This window comes from Setaria viridis, chromosome 3 (genome assembly GCF_005286985.2).
Source record: "Setaria viridis chromosome 3, Setaria_viridis_v4.0, whole genome shotgun sequence".
Taxonomy (NCBI): Eukaryota; Viridiplantae; Streptophyta; class Magnoliopsida; order Poales; family Poaceae; genus Setaria; species Setaria viridis.
Genome location: NC_048265.2, coordinates 10,084,568 through 10,108,008, shown reverse-complemented (window position 1 = coordinate 10,108,008; position 23,441 = coordinate 10,084,568). Strand labels below are relative to the sequence as shown.

At 47.1% G+C, this 23,441-nt stretch overlaps 1 pseudogene; it reads right to left on the bottom strand.

Moving 5' to 3' along the window:
* LOC140222148 (uncharacterized) overlaps window positions 1–18,807 on the bottom strand; it is a 33,193-nt pseudogene extending 14,386 nt beyond the window's left edge.
* Window positions 18,808–23,441: the final 4,634 nt, after the last annotated feature.

Sequence of the window (23,441 nt, the reverse complement as noted above, 5' to 3'; positions counted from 1 at the left end):
TGGAAAATAAATTCTCCAGCTTGGAGTTCCATCACATCGTCCGCGACAACAACGTTGCCGCCGACATCTTATCTAAAATGGGCTCAACTCATGTAGAAGTTCCAGCAGGAATTTTCGTACACGAGCTACGCAAGCCATCCATACCTGGACAGGTCACACCGCCAGTAGTCCCAACTACTGACGGTTCTCGAGAGATCATGATGATAGAAGTCGACTGGAGGACACCCTTCATCGACTATATCAAAGATCACCAACTACCATCCGACAAGAATAAAGCCGAGCAAATCTCCCGACGTGTAAAGAATTACGTTCTAGTCGGAGACAAGCTCTACAGAAAAGGTGCATCATCTGGAGTACTCATGAAGTGCGTCACCAGAGAAGATGGCCAAGAAATATTAGAGGAAATTCACAAAGGAATCTGCGGCAACCACGCCTCTTCAAGGACACTAGTCGGCAAGGCCTTCAGAGCAGGGTTCTACTGGCCAATGGCTCTGGCCGACGCCAAGCAACTCGTCCAGAAGTGCAAAGGTTGTCAATTCTTCACAAAACAGCAACATGTGCCGGCTTACAAGCTGGTCACAATACCTCCAACATGGCCATTTGCTTGCTGGGGGCTCGACATGATTGGCCCGTTATCAACTGCGCCAAGAGGATTCAACAGAGTACTCGTGGCAATCGACAAGTTCACCAAGTGGATCGAGGTCAAACCAGTCACTTGCTCAAGGGCAGACCGAGTACTCGACTTCTTGGATGACATCGTCCATCGCTACGGTTTTCCCAACAGGATTATCATAGATCTCGGGTCAAATTTCAATAATCACGACTTCTGGGAATATTGCGAGAACAGCGGCATCGACGTCCGCTATGTCTCGGTTGCTCATCCGCGAGCCAACGGTCAAGTCGAGCGTGCTAATTGCATGATACTCGATGTTCTGAAGAAACGACTACATGACGTCGGCAACACCAAAGGCGGCCGATGGCTCAAAGAATTACCCAACACCTTGTGGGGCCTACGTACCCAACCATGCAAGACTACGGGGCTATCACCTTACTTCCTGGTATATGGCTCAGAAGCCATACTACCCGCTGACATCATGTGGCAATCACCATCCGACGAACAATATGACGAAGAGCTTGCAATAGAAACACGGCGAACGGATATCGACAGTTTGGAAGAAGCAAGATGCGCAGCACTAGTGCAATCTGCCAGATACCTTGACGGTTTAAGGCGTTATCACGATCGCAACGTCAAAGAAAGATCTTTTAACTCGGGCGATATGGTCCTTAAGCGTATTCAAGATACATCAGGATTGCATAAACTCAATTCACCATGGGAAGGTCCTTACATCGTATCAAAGGTTACAGGACCTGGATCTTACAGACTCCAAGAGCTCTCAGGAGAACAGGTGCCAAACTCTTGGAATATAGAACACCTTTGTCGCTATTACCCGTAGCAGCACTCGAGTACTCACTTCCAGGCAACTACTCGGGACGACTACTCGGTTATCGACTTCAAGGGGTGTTCGCTTCAACGCGCTATCCATACAATAAAGATACCTGCCCTGATACAAACTCTTCCCGAAACATGAGTACATCAACGTTACATACGAGTACAAGGACTCAGCTCAACAAAGACTACAAGCAACTGCCTACTGGTGGGCTGCATTTAAGTCTCAGGCTTTTACTATATCACAAGGCCACTCAGGTCTGCCGACCGCAGGAGGGGCCTACATGCAAGGAAGCTGCGCAAAATGCAACCACGCCCTGGTGTCCTCCCCAAGGCACGTCCAGGTACTCCATTACCGCCATCATCAGGACAGCGGCAACGTCAAAACTGGGAAGACGCGCCTAGAGAGAACCAAGGATGCTTTTTTGCTAGCCTTGTGAAGCCTATCTACTCTACGGCCGCACCTCCACTATCTTTCAGAGCGGGGTGAAGACCGCGGCACTCACCACCCATCACTCGCTGCGAGTTCCAGCGCGTACTCCACTGGATCAGTAGCTACGGGATGAGGCTGGCGACGAACCCTCCTACGAGGATTCTTCTAGCATCGCGGCTATCCCTACGAGTGCAAGAGCTTGTGGAGGCAAGGTGGTCTTAATCTACGAGGAATCTTCTAGCACCGGTGCGCTCTTTGCTGGCTCTCTAGACTCAAACAGAAGCAAACGCAGGCAATCCATTGCTACTCAGAAACTTGAGTTGGTTCGACCACCAGATGGCTCTATTTATAGCCGAAAGCCGCAACTACCACCGTCCCAAGAGTTACTGTGTACCCGTGATCAATGAGTCTGACGACTCCTGACTCCACCCATGTGACTGCACTCATGCTGCAATAGACAAAGGAGCACAGTACGCTCGTGCCTCCGCAACAGGACAAAAGTGCACAATACACTCGTACATCTACAAAGGACAACCCTGTACAGTACACCCGTGCCCTTCAGAAGATGAGTACTCACACTGCATTACGACTACTCGACACTCGGGACTACTACAAGCCAAGCTTAGCCTACACGACGGGGACTCAGACTACTTCGACCCTGGGACCTAAGGTCAGGAGAGGCGGAGTTCTACCCTCGAGGGGTCGAGCGCCCCTGACCCAGGATTCGGGGTCGGACAAGGCGGAGTTCCACCCCCACGGGGTTAAGCGCCCCCGACCCCAGGGCTTGGGGTCGGGCGAGGCGGAGTTTCACCCGCGTAGGGTCGGGCGCATCCGACCCCGGCCTCGGGGTCGCGCGAAGAGGAGTTCCCTCCCCGGAGGGTCAGGCACTGCAGAGTCGGCATATTTCGATTAAAAATTATTCTTGGCAAGACGATGGTACGACAAAATCCAAAATCTTGATATTCAAAAAGTATCAACATATTTGGTACAAGGATAAGAGTACACACAAAAAGCTCAAAGTTCTTCTAAGGAGACGAACTCCGACATCTTGGCCGCAATGGGCTCCGCCTCCTCAAGGTACTGCGCATAGGCCTCCTCTGTGCAGTTGCGAGCCACGCCATCTCCAGCTGCCGCCAAGTCTGCCCTCAGGTAGTAGGACTTCACAACTGCAAGCACATGTTTGCAAACACTCTTGCAAAGTCCCGCTACTTTACTCGGGGCAGCTCTTAGTCGCTCTACTAGCGATTGCGGTCCTGCGCCTTCCACGGGGGCTATGGCATTCACCAAATCTTCGGCCGCTCCAGACAGTTCTCGGAGTTCGCCCCGAAGTCGTCCCAAGGTTTGGGCATGGTCTCTGCACGCCACCATGGCCATGGCAAGCATCACGCCATTCTGCATCTTACGGTCCCGCTGGTGCTCGCATGCAGCTTCTGCTTCAGTGAGCGCAGCCCGAAGATGTTCAGCTTCATTTGCCACTCGATCGTGAGCGTTCCTCCAATCAATGACTTGGTTCCTTGCAGACGCCTCCTGCTTCTTCAGCTCTACAAAGACAAAGAACTCAGGCCACAGCCAACTACAGTTGGACACACCCAAAGTAGTCGCAATGCTTACCTTGATACTTCTTGTTCAAGGATTTATAGCGGCTCTCCAGTTTCTCCTGCAGAACGGCGTGATCCGCGCGTTCCACGGCAAAGGATTTCGCCCCGACTTCATGAACCCGAAGCGCTTCTCTCAGTTGGGCGCACTCCTGCTCCAGCTGGTGGTTTCTTTCCTGAAAAGGTCCGAGTACGTTGTAAGTTTCACGCTTCACGACTACTCGGGTCCTGCAGTAACATCAGCAATATCTACCTGGACGCCCCGGAACACATCCATGGCCCTCTGGAGCTCCAAGTCAGAAGGCGGGCTAAGTACTAGCCTTTGGGTACTCTCCACAAGAGGAGCTGTACCCAGAGCAGCACCTACAACATTCACCATATCAGCTACCGACCACGACTACAATAACAAAATACAGACATTTACCTGGAGCAGTTGCTTGCTTGGATTTCTCAACTACAGCCAGTACTCCGCCAGAGGACGAGGATAGGCCGGCACTCCCCGAGCCTGATGCAGCAGCAGGTTCCTCTACTGAGCGAATCACGTCTTGAAGCATCGACATCGTAGCTCCAAGACGACTCGGGTCAATTTCGGGTACCTCTTCAACAATCATGTCCTCAAAAGGGACAGATGTTGTAGTCAAAGGATCCGACACTACCCCTGTTTCTACAGGGATAGTCTCCACTGCATCACTGCACCGCCAAAATGTCACTACATGATTTTTTAGAAAATCCAACGGCATCCTACAAAACAAGTAGGCTCACCGGGTTGAGCGTGGCGGCAGTCGTACACGTTTCTTCTCGACGACAGGCGACCGAGTATTCGGAGCCGCGGAGACAACCGCCGGTGCCGTCTTCTCACCAAGACCTACAAAACTGAAGTCAAGACTACAGTACTACTCAAATTACTACAATCGAAAAGGACAGCGCTCACCACTGGCGATCACATTTGACAACAAGTTGCCAGTAGCAAGTACTGGTGACACCTCCTTTGCTACTCCAGCAGGCAGCCCCAGAACCGCCTGATCAGCAGTGGGTGGCACAGCAGCTGATGGAGTTGGCGTGGTTAACTCGGGGGCTACCAAAGCTGTTGACGGCACCTTCTCCGGCAATGTGTCAACGGCCGCATCACCGACTTCAGGGTTGGACGCGGCTATCTCTTCAGAGACAGTCTCATCTAATGCCTTCATGAACCAAAGACAAGATTCGCCACATCAATAACGCATCTCAAGTTCATCAGTAACATAAAGGTCATCGACTACATACCGTGGTACCCCGAGACTTTTCAGTGGTTGCAACAGACTTAGCCGCAGCCATCTTGCGGACTACTCTGCGCCTCTTGATAGGAGGAGAAGGTTCGTCCTCTGACTCCTCGATGGCGGTCTCTGACTCTTCTTCCGGCTGCACCACATAGCCATCAAGTACTCGGGACTTCTAAACAACAAATCGGTGTTAGCAACAAGAATCAAAAGTCAAAAGAAAACAAGTCAGGAAGGAAATACTTACCACCTCTGGCTCGTACCAGGATTCATACTGGCGAAGAGCCGTAGGGATTACTGGTACTCCCTGATAGTTCCTGAAAAATTTCGCCAGCAGCGCCTCCACGTCATTGTCGGATATGTCCTCCTTAGACATACGCGATGGATCTTTCAAACCTTTGTACTCACTTCCCGGGTGAGCGCATTTTTGAAGTGGCTGGATCCTTCTTTTCAGAAAGCTGGCTGCCACGTTGATCCCAGTCAGACCGAGTGCTTTCAACTCGGTGATCTGCTGCATCTGAAGATCAAGCTCTGGGGTATCCTCAGGCTTGCTTATCCAATTTTACGCATGCTTGGGCGCGTGATCAGTCACCACAGGCAAGCGAGGATCATGGTTCCCGATGTAGAACCATCTTTTCTTCCAATCCCCATGGGAGTCGGTCAGATTGTACTCAATATATGCACTCGAGTTCCTAAGTTGGAACCCGACGCCTCCAAAGACCTCCGTCCGCTGGGCACTCGGCTGAGGCTTGCAACGGAACCATTTCTTGAATAGCTCAAGACTTGGAGGTACTCCCAGGAAAACTTCGCACAGATGTACAAAGATAGCCATGTGCAGTACTCCATTGGGATTCAAGTGGACGAGCTGAAGATTATAGTACTCGAGAATACCTCTGAAGAAGTCGGAGGTAGGCACGGCCAGTCCCCTTTCCACGAAGTGAGCAAGCATCACCGTTTCCGCCGGAGGTTCTTCAAACTGCCACGCATTGGGAAATGCGGGGCGCCACTACACGATTTCCTTCGGTTGAAGGAGCTTGGCATCGACAAGCACTTGGACTCCCTCTTCCTTCATCACTGAGTGTTGCCAAGTTGCCCCAGGTGGTGGCGGAGCAGTTTGGTTCGTCGGCCCCACCTTCGGTGCCGGCAACACCAACTCCTTCCCCTTCTTGGATCTAACCTTGCTCATCGCCAGAGCCTTTCCTTGGATCTTCTCGGGTTTCTTGCCCATCTTCTTGGAGCGCATTCGATGGATTCAACCTCGCCTTAGGGAAGAGGCTTCCACTCGGATCTAACCCAAAAAGCGGCAGTGGTGGAGGCGGTAGCACTGGCGGAGGTAACACAGCAAGCGAAAGCACAGAGGAGGAAGACGAAACAGATCTAATGCCCGTACGGCGTCACGGCAACTGCAAAGGGGGCTTCTCCCAGATTTATCTCCGCCGGCTCCGAATTTGACGCGTCAGTTGCGCAACGGACAGATCAAATCGCGTATTAATCGCCATAAACACCCAACGGCTACTACAGTCAACGGATTGATGACCACTTCAACGACAGGAATCGCCTAAGTGCTCGGGGGCTACGGGTACCGTACCCGTTGGTCAGTTTTTTCTTTTTCAAAATCTCCGAGGGTAAAATGGGCAAAAGATGGTTTGACCCTAAGCCTGAGTCTTCGACTCAACCTAAGGCTCGGGGGCTACTCCATATGGAGTGCGATTGACATCGCACTACCATATAAAATCTACTCGGGACGGAGACAACTCGAAGCTGAAGAAAGAGTACCTTCCAGCCACGCGACAGTACTCGGGCACTTCAGTCCGCAAAACTACTCGGGTAGTGCCTGCAGCGCCCAAGACTATGGCGCACGACTACAAAGTACTCGGGGGCTTGTCGGGACTACTCCCCGGATCCACGAGTAGGCCTTGGGCGGCCCACTATGGGACGTACTCGGACGTGATCAGAACAAGGATGGGCGTATCCTACTCGGACTAGTCTTTCATGTTTATGGAAAACTACTCGGGACGATACTTAGTAGAACTCTGTAATAGTACCCGACTAGGACTCAGACTTGTAACCCTGCCCTCCCGGGTATATAAGGTCGGGCAGGGACCCCCCTCAAAATAGATCCTTCAGGACCAGAACATACATCAATACAAACCAACACACAGGACGTAGGGTATTACACGATCTAGCGGCCCGAACTTGTCTAAATCGTGTTCCTTACGTCACCATTGATTCCTTGATTCTCGACGACCCTTACCGCATAAAAGACCACCTAGGGTACCCCCTAGGCGGGTTGCTGGTCTAAAACACCGACAGCAGCTCCCAATCAGGGGGTTGAATGATTGGACCTGAGATGAGTGCTTCTTTCAGGATATGAAAAGACTTTAAACACTCATTAGTAAACTCAAAAGGCGCATCCTTAGCTAGAAGGCTCGTGAGGGGTCTAGCGATCTGCGAAAAGTCCTTAATGAAATGCTGATAGAACCCTGCATGACCTAGGAAGCTACGGACGCCTTTTATATTTATGGAAGGTGGAAGTTGTTCTATAACTTCAGTCTTAACTCTATCCACCTCGATTCCCCTCTCAGACACAAGGTGCCCGAGCACAATGCCCTCTTGGACCATGAAATGGCACTTTTCCCAATTTAGCACTAGATCCTTTTCTTGGCATCTCTGCAAGACCTTGTCTAAATTCTCAAGACAATGATTGAAGGTTTTTCCATAGACGGAAAAGTTGTCCATGAATATTTCCATGATTTCTTCGATCATGTCTGAGAAAATAGACATCATGCACCTTTGGAACGACAAGGGCGCATTACAAAGCCCAAAAGACACCCTACAGTAAGCGTATGTTCCATAAGGACACGTAAACATGGTCTTGCTCTGATCATCGAGGTGGATGCAAATTTGATGATAGACGGAATACCCATCAAGGAAAAAAAAGAAAGAGTGATTTGCCAACTGCTCTAATATTTCATCAATGAAGGGCAGCGGAAAGTGACTTTCTTAGTGGCCAAGTTAAGTTTTTGGTAATCAATACACATTCTCCACCCCGTGACGGTTTGTTGTAGGATAAGCTCATTTTTACTATTCTGAATGATCGTCATTCCTTCCTTCTTCAGAACAACCTAAACGGGGCTAACCCACTAGCTATGTGGCATAGGATAGATTATCCTAGCGTGCAAGAGCTTAAGGACCTCCTTCTTAACAACCTCCCTCATTGCATTGTTAAGCCTACATTGAGCCTCCCTAGAAGGTGTGCTAGACGGGTCAACCGGGATGCGATAGGTGCAGAGGGTAGGACTGATTCCTTTGAGATCTTGTAGTGAGTAGCCGAAGACAGACCTATGCTTCTCTAGAATGGCTAAGAGCTTAGCCGTCTCCTCATCAGATAGCTTATCGCTAATGATGATGGGGAATATGTGTAGCCCTCTAAGAAGGCATAGCGAAGTCTAGGAGGAAGGGTTTTAGCTCGATTGGTGGTCGTGATGGGTAGGTAGCTCAAGTGTTTCTCCTAGATCATCCTCTTCGTAAATGAAAAGCTTAGCATCTTTTTCTAAGGATATCTTAGGGGGCTCAAAGGGTGAAACAGCCAACACTTCCTCAATTAGTTCTACTAGGGGGAGAAGATTTGTTGTAGAGTTCTTTGTCCAAGAAATCTGAATTGAGAAAGCATATCTCCCTAGCTTTATGTCGAGGCTTCCTAGCGTGGGTACGTCTAGGAATAACTTTTCAAAGGGGTCCCCGATTAAAATATCAAAGTCATTGACTTCGAAAATATGAAAATCAAGGGTGACCTCGACGTCATCATGCCACATAGGCACGCCGTGCATAATCCCTATTCCTTCTAGGATGGATCATGGTGCATTCCTTAAGGTTTTGTTGGTTGGGGCTAAAGGGTTCTCACTTAGGTGAGTGAGCGCAAAAGATGCGGACATGACATTCGCTCCAACCATGGGATTATAGAGGACCTCCGCTGCAGTCCCTTGGATATGGCATTGGATGGTTAAGGAGGGGGTGTGTATCTAAATTGCTTCAGAGGAACGCTCTCCCTCGTGTAGCCATTCATTGCTTATGACATAGGTTAACTCTCTAATGGTCTCTTTAAGGAAAACCTTATCAAGAAGCTCAGTAGGATTAACTAGGACTAGGGGTCTCTTTTGGTAAAAGTAATTTGAGGTATTACCATAATCTTCAAATAACTCTTCCTCGAATTCAATTGGGAACTCCGAAAGTTGAATTTCTTCTTCCTCTGAAGTTCTCGGTTTAGGGGAAGGCTCTGGGGTTGACTCTGGGTAGCTTAGCAAAAGGGGTACAAATTAACCAAAGGGACTTCCATATGACTTGATGGTTCTTCTACTAAGAGGGATTTGGTAAAAGAGGTGTTTTCTAGAATGCGATCTAGAAGCACCTCTCCTTCGACAGTGGTTTTGTATGTGAACGATCCTCCAACATTGATATCAAGCTGTAGGGTAGACTCCTTGCTAAGCCGTAACCAAAAGTGTTGCAACAACGCGTGGTTGGGCATAGACAAGTTAGGGCCAGTATGGGTTAACTTTAAAAACCTAGCCCATGCTGCACCTATGGTTTCCTTCTCGTGCTGTCGAAAGTCAAGAATCTCTTTTCATAGGGAAGCAATACAAGATATAGGGAAAAAGGCAAGACAAAATCTTTCTCTAAGCTCATCCCAATCTCCGTTAACTTTTCCCACATTATGGGCATACCATTGCCTCGCTCTCTCATCAAGGGAGAAAGGAAACAACTTCCACCGAAGTGTTTCTTGTGCTATGCTTGAGATTGTCAGGCATGAACACAGCTGCTCAAACTCTTGTAGGTGGTGGTATGGGTTTTCATCATCAAAACCAGAGAAAGTTTGTTCCCGAACCATGGCAATGAAGCTAGGGCAGAGCTCATAGCTGGAAGGTGTGATGGGCTTCGACGAGGGTATAGGATCTAAGAACTCGCCTTTGGGAGTAGAAAATTTTTGGATAGAAATGTTTTCCATGGTAAAGAAGGAATAAAAATTTTGAAGGATAAAAGGATACACGGGCGAACTAGGTTCAAAGACAAATACAACAACTGTTCCCCGGCAATGGCGCCAGAAATGCTTGTTGGTATTTCTTAATGTTCATGAATGAATCCGCAAGCGCACAGATATATCGTTATAGCAATTCACCTACAGAGTATTCAGGTTATTGATTTCTCAGGGATCGGAGGTGCAAAGGTCTTCTAACTAGTTTACCCAAGGATAAGAGATAGAATGGCCTGGGTAGTGTGGTTGTCTAAGGATAAGGGTTCTTGGGAAGGATAAACTTGGTTACTAAACATTTACTTTGGGGCACTGGTTCACACCTTGTCTGCCAAGTGCCTACGGCCTTTAGCTCTACTCCGTACTCGAATGGGGAGGACTGCAAAGGATGGATAGGGTTGTCACCACCTGCTGCCTACCTTATTCCGAACCGTGGAGCATGGAGCAAACAAAGGTAACCTCAAGCTTAGACACCACGTCTATGCTATCGATTACTACTCTAGCATTGCGCAAGATTATCCATCTTTATCAGGAGTCCTCTACTAAAGCAATCGCTACAAGAGCGAACAATGAACCCATAAACGAATAACAACGAAATCTTAGCCTTACCGAAGAACTCACCAATGTAGACAAACTTGAATACTTACTCGAAAGGAGGTTCGTATCCAACGAGCTACAAGGTAGAGTGAGGTCAACAAGTGTTGACAATCCTTATGATTGAAATCCGACCGTCACTCTACTCAAAGAATAAAGGAAAACGAACATTCCTTACTCGCATAGTTGTTATCCATAACCTAGTTCCACATGTATTGGCAGATAAATTATTTCAGGGATACAAATCTGTACAAGAGAGGAAACGTGCACAAACATGGACGAAACACACAGAAAAATACTCAACACATACACAACCGAGGACCCATAGGCCAGAGCAAACTAGCCCAATCCAGCGTGGGTCCACAAGGGAAACCGCTAAGGCCCAACCAGCAGCCCACTAGACAAAGGTGGTGGCGAGGAGGCACAGCCCAGGGTCAGCCAAACCCCTAGTTCAGTCAAACATGGACAGGGTCCCCTCACCCGTATCTTCCATGTGGCGATCGCTGGTGGACTCCCTATGGCGGCTGGGGAAGATTCCTTGTGGATGCCTACCAGGAACCGCCCTCAACTACCTATAAAAGGAGGAGAAGACCCCCCTCCCCCTCTCACAACACACCACACTTGAAGCCTCTCTCCCTCTCTTTCTTACTACTCTTGTAATCCTTAGGCTAGTGGAGCTAGGCTAGAGCTAAACTTCTAGTAGTGCTAAGCTATTCTTCGTGTCAGTTGGGGACGTAACCTCCGGCTCTCGATGTGGCTTTGTACTCGACTTGTCGGTATCCTATCTATAAAGAGTATGGTTGTTATGCTATTTCGGTAGTATACTATGCCATAGCTTATGCTTTATTAAGTTATACTCATATGCTTAGGCTAAATCTATGTTACCACATCGGTTCGTTGTGCCTTCGGGCTTGCTCTAGTTCTATGCCTGTCGATCTTCATGGTCGGGGTTCCGGAGGGGCTAGAGCAGTGATCACGTATACGAGCATGGTGCTTGGGCACGTTGGGATCCATCGAATATGACTGTGCCCCACGGTCTGAGGGGTAGGTGGCAAGTGGTGATAGCCCTGTCCGTCCCTTGTAGTCCCCCACATTCGGGTATGGTGAAGAGGTTCTGAAAGATACCTTGCTTTGGTAGACTAGGGCCGGGTATTCTCCCTATAATGTTGTATGCATAGAGTTAGCTCTGATCATGTGCTTGTATGACCCTCACTAGTATAGATAGATACCACTAGGACCTCTTGTATGCCTTGCTCCTACTAAACTTAGCCTTATTCTTTTATTCTTTATTCTTGAGATTGGCTTGTGTGTGTGTATCACATTACCCTCATATATTTTATCATGGCTTACCCCTGTATGAACTTTGGTCTATTACTTAAGCTTATGATCCTGGATATGTATCCGATAAATCCTTTTACACCAATGCCATCCATTGGGAAACTATAAATAATCATACCCTGAATACTCTCCGGGTGAAATGCTACAATGGTACATTCGTGTGCTTGCGGATTTATTCGTAATGTTAAGAAATACCAACAACAAGTTTGGCTCTTCTCTTCTCCTTCTCCTCACACACTCCCTATCCTATACTACAAAAGTAGGCTAAGTGGTAGAGTCCCTCTTCTCTTCTCCTTCTTCTTGTGTTGTGTGTGTTGAATGGAGGAGGGGGTCCTTTATATACTGGAGAGGGAGCCTCGGGAGAGTCGAGATCCTCATGGAATATTCCTTTATTCGCTCCACTTGTGAAGGAACGGACATCCAGGTACATTACTTCATGCCAAACCACCGTAACCGCCTTTAGGAAGGCGGTAGGAGAGTCCACATGGAAGATGGGCGCGAGCGGGCTCACTGGGGGTTCAGCCGATCCCAGTTCCGGCCTGCTCGCAACCGCCTTTGGCCGATGAGTCTAGGTGCTGGGCCTTCGGGTCTGCCTTGGTTGGGGCTGGTTTGTGCTGTCATGTGGACCCTTCTTTCCCTTGGGCTTGTGTAGATTGTCGTGTTGTATGTTTCTTCTTCATTTAAGCCCATTTTCTCCCTCTATACACCGATGGGTTCCTGTGTACAACATTTCACTAAAGCTTGTGGAAATAGTGAGAATAAAGCTCCCATCTCTAATTTGGTGATTGTTTTAGAGTTATTTGGTACAGGAGTTGATGGTTGAATTTGGTTATAAGGACCATCAACAGACATGCAGAAATCCGACTCAGTGCTTGCAACCAACGAGTACGATCTGAACAAAGGAATAATCAACATGCTTAAGAGAAATCCCTTCCAAGGAGTGGAGGCTAATAATCCATATAGACACATTGAGCGATTCATGATACTTTGCAACACGCTACAACAAGAAGAAATTCCACTAGACTGGTTCAGATGGAATCTATTCCCGTTTTCACTTGCAGGTGAAGCGAAACGATGGTATGCAGACACTTCTTTTGATGTGAAGGGCAATTAGAGACTCTAATGATAAAGTCTATGGGAGATTTTTCTCTGTGAGAAAAGTTCAAAACCTTCAGAAGGAAGTGATCAATTTCATGCAAGGAGAAGATGAAGGAATAGATCAAGCCTGGTATAGATTTAATATATTACTCGAACAAGGATCAAAGCTTGGATTTTCAGGTGATGCCTTGTTGCATACATTCTATTTTTCACTAACCCAAAAATGCTGGGAGTTTGTTCAAATGTGCAGCAGGAGATCTTTTGGAGAAATTACTCTGGGGGGCCGCTCAATTATTACAGAAGATCAGCAGAGGAGCAACTATAAATAGAGAATGGGATAACTATCAATCTGGAGTGCAAGAGCAAGTAGATCAAGGACATAAACTTGCTGGAATTTTCAGAAAAGAACTCCAAAAAGATACAAAAGAAGAACTTATGGTGCAAAAAGAAGAAGAACTAGCACACATAAAGGAGGAACCTGCCCAGTCTAGTGCAAAGCCTGGCTAATGCAAAGCCCTTACGGGAGTTTGAACAAATGGATTGGGTACCTATTGCCTTCAGTGAAATATTTGATAAGCATAGACCATATCCAAATCAAAAGGGGTCAGCTAGAGTAATTGAGACAGATTTTCCGCCTAAAAGACATTCTGGATATGAGCTTGACAAGGAGACAGCTGGAGAAATAATTCAGAAACTTTTCAGCGAAGAACAGGTAGACCCAGACTATGTCTCTGAAGTAAAAAGGATCATGGTAGTGAAGCCGGAATCATCACCATTTGCTATTCTGGCACAAGTATATACAATCGGAACCAATCAAGATGAAGGAACATCTTTGCCTACTCCACACATCAATTGCATGATTAATGGGGAGATCATCTACAAAGCACTCTGCGATATTGGAGCACAAGTAAGTGTTATGTCTTTGAAACTTTATGAAGAGCTTTATAGTAAAACTTTCCAACTTGCTCCAACCCCAATCAATCTAATCATGGGAGATGGTAGAACAACCAAACCTTGGGGTGTGCTTAGAGATCTAGATGTTGTTATCTCAGGTAAAGTTTTGCCAACCGATTTCTTTGTTATTGATGCTTGCCATGATGAACAGGATAATATAATCCTTGGTAGGTCTTTTCTTAGGTTGGTTAATGCTGTGCTTGATGCTGGGAAGGGCAAAGTAACGATTAATCTTGATGGTGCCAAATACACTTATGATTTTCTGCCTGCTTCTTGACAAATCCTGCCTCTACTTCCTGATAACGAGGAGGTAAAGAGTGTATGCTTTGCTAAAAATTTTAGAGATCCTCTACAAAGAACAATGGAAAATAATGAGGATGACCAAGATAATGAATTGGGAGAAGCAACCGATGCATTGTCACCTCAATATGGGACTCTGGAGGAAGGAAAATTTGAAGACATTGGTGAATTGGTGCAACAAGAACCAGAGGCACAAGATGTTGAGCAGAAGCCATTACCCAACAGAGTAAAATATGAATATTTGGGGGCAACAATACATATCCGGTCATTGTTAGCGACGAATTGAGCAAACAAGAAACTAAGAAGTTGCTGAATTTATTGAGGAAACATCAAAAAGTGATTGGATACATGATTAATGACTTGAAAGAAAATCAGTCCGGCCTTCTGCACTCATCGGATACAATTAGAAGATCAATACAAACCAGTTGTGGAGAACCAGAGAAGACTAAGCCATGCCATGCATGAAGTTGTGAAGAAGGAGGTAATTAAATTGCTTAATGCTAGAATAATTTATCCAGTACCTCACAGTGAATGGGTGAGCCCAGTGCATTGCGTACCAAGGAAAGGAGGATTAACTATTGTGACAAACAAGAAGAACGAGCAAATTCCACAGAGGACAATGACGGGATGGAGGATGTGCATTGATTACCGGAAACTGAACAAGGTAACTAGGAAGGATCACTTCCCTTTGCCTTTCATTGATGAAATGCTTGAAAGATTAGCAAAGCACTCTCACTTTTGCTATCTTAATAGATATTCCAGTTTCTTTCAAATTCCTATACATTCGGATGATCAACATAAGACCACATTTACCTGTCCATATGGAACTTTCGCCTATAAAAGAATGCCTTTTGGTCTATGCAATGCACCTGCATCATTTGAACGCTGCATGATGGCTATATTTTTGGATTTTATTGAAAATATTATGGAAGTATTCATGGATGACTTCTTGGTACATGGTACAAGCTTTGATGATTGCTTGGAAAATCTGGATAAAGTTCTTAAACTATGTGGAGAAGTTGATCTAGTCCTAAACTGGGAAAAGTGCCACTTTATGGTGAAGCAAGGAATAGTACTTGAGCATGTCACTCAGAGAGAGAGATAGAAGTTGACAAAGCAAAGATTGAAACCGTGGAAAAGTTACCTCCACCAATAGACATCAAGTCATTGAGAAGCTTTCTCGAACACACCGGATTTTACAGGAGATTCATTAAAGACTATTCAAAGATTACAAAGCCATTGACACAGCTCCTGCAAAAGGATGGGAATTTCAAATTTAATGAAGATTGTCTCCATGCTTTCAAAACTTTAAACCAATCACTTATTAGCTCACCCAGCATTCAACCTCCGAATTGGAATCTACCTTTTGAGATAATGTGCGATGCAAGTGATTACACTGTCGGAGCAGTCCTTGGACAAAGGAAAGAAGGAAAGGTACGCGCAATTTACTATGCTAGCAAGACTTCAAATGAGGCTCAAATGAATTATGCAACTACAGAGAAGGAATTGCTTCCTGTAGTTTTTGCTTTTGAAAAATTCAGATCATACATTGTGAATTCTAAAGTGATTGGGTACACCAACTATTGACGCTCGTTATTTACACACTTTTACCCTTGTTTATCTTCAATAATGACATGAATTTAATACCTAAACTATTAATCACCACAAATAAACCAGTCATTTTCACATGTGCAACGAATTTTGGAGGATGTTGTGTTTTTATAGGAAACTGGGCTTAAAAGCATATTTCTGGATAAAGCACTAAACGAGCATCGAACCAGGTGAAGAAGAAGGCCAATGGGCCTAGGAGTCGATCGGCCTAGGGTCTTTGGAGCCTTCCGACACCCATCTTTGGCAAGCGATTCTCCGAGATGACTTGAGGGCTAAGTTTGTGAAGATATGGCAAGGATCACTTCGGGATCAAAGAGGAATCGAAGAAGATCAAGCGGAGATTTGGGGAGTCAAGGAAGATCAATCTCATCCTGAAGCAACCGACGTGCTAGGCTCACATGCAAGTGAAAATAATACTCCTGAGCATCGAGGGAGACTTGGAGATGAAGCAGGACACGAGGGGCCAAATGGAAGGCCTAGGCTGATCGGCATCCATTAATCGAAGACAACGTCAAGCAGCAGAGAAGTAGAAGGAGCTTGAGGGACACCTCTCCGGAAAGCTGAGGGCCGTGTAGTTGTCAGGGGATAGAGTAGGCGAACCTCTGCCGGCGTAATCACCCTGCAAGGAAGATCATGCTGGAGTTCTGGAGCTAGGAATCATCAAGATCGATGTAGGATCCCAGTGGTGATCTTTTGACGTACAATCATTCATGGTGAAGTAATAGATGTGTTCATGTTCTTAGCAATCTAGTTATCTCCTTCTATGGTTTTATGCTTTATCAGGTTTGCTTGCTTTTCAATCTATTAATCGATGATAGATTGCTTAGGATGTTCTTGTGGTCGTGGTGACCAGATCTGCATGCCTGATCTACCGATGAGCATAACATGTTCTTTTGATCATGCCTTGAATCTACCTATGCTGAAAGAGGGGATCGTGACAGGATCTTTCTTGTAAGATAGGGGGTTTCGGGGGATGGACCGAAGGTGTAGATTTAAAGATGCCTTTTTCTAAGATCATATCTATGTTGCTTTACTATCTATGCTCAGAATTACAACTTATGTTCATGCACGGCAATTGCATCTGCAAGTGATCCTAGATCCCTAGGACAAGCGTTTAATCTATCTTGTTCACATCCTCTATTCTCTATCTACTTGATCTTGACTGCTTAGTTCTTTTATTAAGCATAATCATATCTTATACAAAAGAGCTTTCAGTTACATCGATTAGTGCTTAGTTAAGCGTGCAAATACCTTATTCCATGGATTGATAAACCTTGGGGGAATCTCCAAGGGAAAATATACAACTGATATGTGCGCTTGCGGTTCATAAATTGGCATGCTAACTACCGCTAAGATGGTCCAAGATCCATATTCATTAAAATCCTAGTGAGCTTTGGCTTCACTACTAAAAAAAATAGTGACATAGGTAAATAACAATTTGTTAATCATATCTCTATATGACTCTTGTTTGTTGGGTGGCATCTAATGCCCTGACTCCCAACTTCATGCCATAAAGCCCAAAACCATTTTGATAGCTTTCCTAAGTAAACCAACACTATGCTTGCGGATGTCTGACATCCACACCCCATTCATAATCATAGCTGGTGGTACTTTTCTTTAGCAAACCTACCACACAACAATCAAAATTTGTAGGTGCAGCTATTGGTAAAAGGCATCGAAAACTCAACTTTTCTAAGGGAAGCTATTCTATCATGACCAAACATCCACCACATGTAAAGAATGAACAAAATAGAAAGACAGGAAAGTGAACATCATAGGCATATAATCATATCATACTGTGAATAGTATGGCCTTTGGAATCATAGTGGTCTCCATCGCCATGGTTCCACCATGATCTCCATCGCCATCCTATCGGAGTTTTATACCAGGCAACCTACCGAGGGGTATCTCGAGGTAGTAGATTGGTTGGTGGGGGATCGTCGGACCTGGAACTTGATGATAAAAGAGAGGACACAAGACACAGATTTATACAGGTTTGAGCCGCCAGAGTAGCGTAATACCCTACGTCCTGTTTGGGGTGTTGTATATTGCACCCTGCGCTTGGGTGTTGTTTGCTGTTGAGGATTTGGTCCTCTCGATGGTTCCATAAGGTCTTCGCCTACCGATCTAGAGACCCCTGCCCTCTTTTATATACTCCAGGGGATGGGATTACTAGTTGGTTACAAGGTAGGAGTCCTAGTAGGATTGCATGGTATGAGTCCTAGTAGGATTATAGGGAAATTCTAGTAGGAGTCCACCTTCTTCCTTCCTTGCATGTACTGGAGATCTATCCCCGACATGCCCCCGAGTGCTTCATAGTCGAATGCAATAGTTTTCGAGTACTTTTCAGATCCTCATCGAGTAGTTTAGTGCTTCTCAAGTACTTTGTCTGGCTGAATCTTTGAAATTCTTCAAAGCTGCCATGAGGCTATGGTGTGCTCAAGCCTGTGATCATCTTGATTTTGTAATCTTCATTGTGATATCACTATGGGATTCAGGGCAAAGCCCTAAAAACACTCGGCAACCTCTTTGCCGAGTGTTGCACTCGGCAACCGACACTCGGGAAAGATTTTAATGACAAACAATCTTTGCCGAGTGTTTTTTGTTGGGAACTTAGCAAAGACTTTGCCGAGTGCCCCAAAAACACTCAGCAAATATTTTTTTCAGAAAAAATAAAAAAAACCACGAAGCTAGCACCACCACCACGCCATCACCACCACCACCACCACCAAAGCTGCCTACTGAGTCCACCACCACCACGCCGCCACCATCACCATGCCGCCACCATCACCACGCCACCGGTGCACCAAAGCCACCCGCCGCCGCCACCACAACCACCACAGCCGCCGCCACCCTTCCCCGTCGCCACCACGGCACCACTAGTGCACCAACCATGCCGCCCAAGCTGTGTCCCCCTGCATAGCACCCCAGAATGCATGACAATGCATCAGCGCGGAGCAAAAATGTAATGCAGAAAGCCGCGGAAAAGGGGAGGGAGGGAGGGAGGGGGACTGCGCAACTCGATGCTTACCTCTCGGGAAGTCAGCTTCATCGGACGCCGTGGCAAGGAGCGTAGCGGAGCCTGGCTGCTGGTGCTCCCCGTCACAATCCCACTGCTCAGACGCTGCCTCCTCCCCTTCTTCCAATCGCCACATGGCGGCGCCACGGCGGCAAGGGCTCAGGCTCCACCGTCGGGAGTGGAAGGGGGTTGGGAGAGGAGGGGAGGCGGCTGAGAGAGGAGCGGAGGCGGCGGATTTTGAGGGAGGGAGTAGGGGGCGGTGCCGGCCGGGAGGGAGGGAGGCGATCGGGAGCGAGGGAGGCAACGGGAGGCAGGGACGGAGGGGGTGGCGGTGCATCCGGATCAGGAGAGAGAGGCGACAGTGAGAGGGAGGGGAAGGGGGCTGGATCGGGAGAGCGGGCGGCTCGGAGAGGGAGGGAGGAATCGGTGCGGCAGTTATATGCGAATAACTTTGCCGAGTGTTCTAGGGTGGACACTCGGCAAAGCAACCGTTGCCAAGTGTCCACTTAGAAGCAAAGCAAGCTTTGTCGAGTGCAGACACTCGGCAAACTAAGTTTGCCGAGTGTAATTATTTTGCCAAGTGTTTTTTTGATGGCCCTCGGCAACACAGTTCTTTGCCGAGTGCCCATGGTAAAATACTCGGCAAACATAAAACACTCGGCATACTCCAGGTTTCCGGTAGTGTATGGAGGGCGGCAGAAGTTGCACTCCATATGGAGTAGCCCCCGAGCCTTAGGTTGAATCGAAGAATCAGGCTGAGGGTCAATAAAATCTTGAATCTTTTTCTTTCATCTTGAAAAAATCAACTGTTAAGTGTAGCTTATCAGCCCCTAAGCCTTGGAATGATTAAATAATCAATCCAAGGGTCTTAGCGAGCCTGGTCTTCACGCAAGTCATCATTTGAGTAGTTTTGCAGCGTCCAGCCCCCAAGCTTATGTGCCAGGTGAGTCGTAGGAGCCACGTCGAGTAGTTATTTGGCGCTTAGCCCCGGAGCTTGGAAGCTAGCTATGTCATTGGAGATATTACGAGTAGTAATTGGTGCTTAGCCCCCGAGCCTGGGAGCTAGAGCTATTGGAGGTATGCTGAGCGTCATGGAGAGTTGTTGCCGAAGCTTGACCTGCAAAAAGAGATGCATACATTATATAGCATATTTTTAGAATTTTGAAGATACTACCGAAATTTATTCAGTGATGAATGTAAATGTTGTGTGTCATGCTCTTGTTTTGGACATATTTTTCCCGAGTAGTTAGCCTATTACATTTAGGCTCCCAGTCCCTATTTAGCCATTGCCACTGCGTGTGAGATGTTTGTCTCATGTACGCGTACTGGCATTGCTGCTAGGGAGATCTTTGTCTCGCCTACTAGCATTTAGGCATCACAGAAGATTCAAGGCTTTCACAAATTAAGGTATGTTTTGCTTGAGGAGATTAGCGACCACTAAGAGAACACATTTAAAATAAGTAGTCCGCATTGCAACAAAAAGATGCGCGATTGCGTGTAAAATAGCCATTGAGACTTTTCTGCCTTTTTGGCGAGGAGAGCGCGTGTTGCTGCGCATAGGATTTGTGCCTCCTTAGGGTGTAGCCGTTGCGAGCCTCCAGCACTTAGTGCACTAAACCCGTGGTAATAGCCTCAAAAATTCGATGTACCAAGCCTATCGGCGGAGCTTCCGGAACTCAATGCATAAAACCCGTGGCTATAGCCTCCGTAATTCAGTGTACCAAGTCCATGGCTGTCAGTTAACATGCCCCAGGAATAATTGGCAAAGTTTAGCTCTTGAGGGTAATTTCCGTCGAGAGGTGTACACAAAAAATTACTCAGCGCGTTGCTCTGCATGCGAAAAATAAGCTGAAAAAATTATATAAAAAAAAATAAAAAAAGTGACTTAGCTTGATTCGTGGATGATTGTCGACGAAGCCGTGGCGGTCGTCGTGAAGCCGTGATGGTTGTTGATGAAGCCGACTAGTCAGAGTTGATTCCAACTAGCTGTCGACGGTGTGAGGCCCGTCCTCGACTAATTTTCTAGTCGAGATGAGTAGTCAAAATAGACCGTCCTCAACTAGTTTTCCAGTCGAGATGAGTAGTCGAAGTAGTCATCGGTGACTTGATGCGGCTGGATGTCGGGGTAGCAGTGCTTGCGTACATCTTGTATGTACATTAGGCTATGATTTTGAGGTCTTGTGGTAGCCTTCCATATGCGTGTAGCACAAATCCCTCAAAATTGCTTTTCACGGAGAGTAGTCAGAGCTGATTATTTGCCACAATCCGCGCGTGACTATAACAGATCTTTGTCATCTTGGGAATTATGGCATGGGTCCCTTGGTCTGCCTGATCTCCCAACTCAAATCAGATTTGCCTCTGCCTTGATCGACGAGCCGCATGCAGCAACCTGCGGTGGAAACCGACTTGGTCTTCGACGGAACACGGAGCGCATCGATTCTGTCTTGGTATAGATTTGTCTGCTCGGAACTCCGACTCAACGACTTGCTTCTTGTCAAGTAGATTGATCTTGATGATGAGGTCCCTCAAGCTCGCCCGATGACCTCGACGATCACCCCTACATGGCATGCCAGATGTCGGTGTTTTATACATGGCAATCTACCGAGGGGTATCCTGAGGTAGTAGATTGGTTGGTGGGGGATCGTTGGACCTGAAACTTGATGGTAAAAGTGAGGACATAGGACACAAATTTATATAAGTTTAGGCCACCAGAGTAGCGTAATACCCTACATCTTGTTTAGGATGTTGTATATTGCGCCCTGCGCTTCGGTGTTGTTTGGTGTTGAGGATTTGGTCCTATTGGTGGTTCTATGAGGTCTTTGTCTACCAATCTAGGGACCCCTACCCTCTTTTATATACTCCAGGGGGCAGGATTACTAGTCGGTTATAAGGTAGGAGTCCTATTAGGATTACATGGTATGAGTCCTGGTAGGATTACAAAGGAATTCTAGTAGGAGTCCGCCTTTTTCCTTCCTTACGTGTACCGAGGATCTGTCCCTGACACATCCTTCCTGCCGTTGTGGTGATCACCATCGCCACCATGCTTGAAAGGCCTCCATGAAAATATGTAAAGCTACTACATCTAATAGCTGATAAGTAATTTACATGAGGGATCAAGCATCACAAGATGACACGCAGGTCGTTATACAATAATGGGACGACCTCAACCCGGTTGTGTTAACTTGTAGCAACGCAGGCTGCCAAATGTTACACACAGATTATCACATGACATTGAGGTCATACCATTCACATCATACCCTGCAAAAATGAGTTAGCGTAGAACGTCTTCTACCGAAACACTATGAGGATATCACTATAGCAGATAGCAACGGCGGTTCCAATTTCATCGGATTGATCACATCAACCCAATTTCTGAGTCATTCAAAATATCTCAATTTCCACTAGATCAATCATTTTGATCAGTGCGACAGGTGTACATGAGAAGACCACAACACATGACCTCGATCTGTTGGCTCAATCTACTGACTGCGCACATGGCTAGCCCCAATGGTGATTCCAGCCGGTGGGGACAAGTCACGCGCATAACAAAGAAGGAGCACAAACTAATCTTTTTTGTCACATAATGCAATCTACTCGAACCCGTTCCATCCCTTATGACCAAATGATCTAATCAAACCGTGCAACATTAAATCCATCACATGAACCTAACCGTAATAGGTCACATCTACTACCATCACATATCACCTATATGTGCAAGATCCAGACCAAAAACTACACAAGACGGCTCTAATACACTATCGGGATACACAGGTAGACTACTCTAGCATATAACAATTACATCTACCGCATCACCTAGGAGACTTGCGAGTAAGGAGTCATGGATCATTACCACTAGACGCGCAGCGGAAAAAGAGTTGGAGCAGCCGGTCCAACGTAGATGCGCGTCAGTGTAGAGGAAGTAGTCGATCACGATCGCCTCCTCCTCGTCCTCGCCTCAGCAGCCGCCTCGCGCCGCCGTAGCCGGTCAGCATAGCAGCAGCAGCAGCAGCACCTCCACGGAGTCCACACGTACAGGGATGGAACGTTGTGCGCTGGTGTGCTAACACCGTGCGCGCGGCAGGGGTCCAGGGTCTGGCCGAGAGGAAGTGGCGGCTAGGGTTGCGATGTGGTGGGATGGTGCGCCCCTAGCCCCACCACTCATATTTATAGATCACACCAATGGGCTTCCAGGTTGAAATCCCATTAGTTACCCTAATCCCTCATGGGTCAATTATCTTGTGGGCCTTTAGTCTGAATTATTATGATTGCCTCGTGGGCCCATCACCAACACGGGGCACACAGCGGGAAACCTATATAACTTATTGTTTGAGATTCGTGCGTGTAATACAATCCGTTGGATGCATCTTCTCCCTCCCCTAACCCTAGCCAACTCCTGGGCACAAGACACCCCCAACTCCTGGGCACAAGACACCCCCAGTCCCGCCGCCGCCGTCCCTGAGCTCGCCGGCGACCGGCCCCGCAACTCTCTGCTGCCGACCCCGAACTTGCCGCCGCTGCCCCCAGCTCTCTGCCTGCCCTCGGGCGCCACTGCCGGCCGCGCGTGCCCTTGCGTGCCAGACCGTGTGCTGCCGCTCCCCTAGGCTCGCGGGCCGCGTGGGCAACTCCACCTGAGGTTGAAGAAGAAAAAAAAGAAATGGTGATTCCTATTTGTTAAAATATTGAACGCAGAATATCCAAATGTTGAACGCAGAATATCCAAATGTTGATATAGAGAACGAAAAATGTTGAATGTTATATTTTCTTATAAAA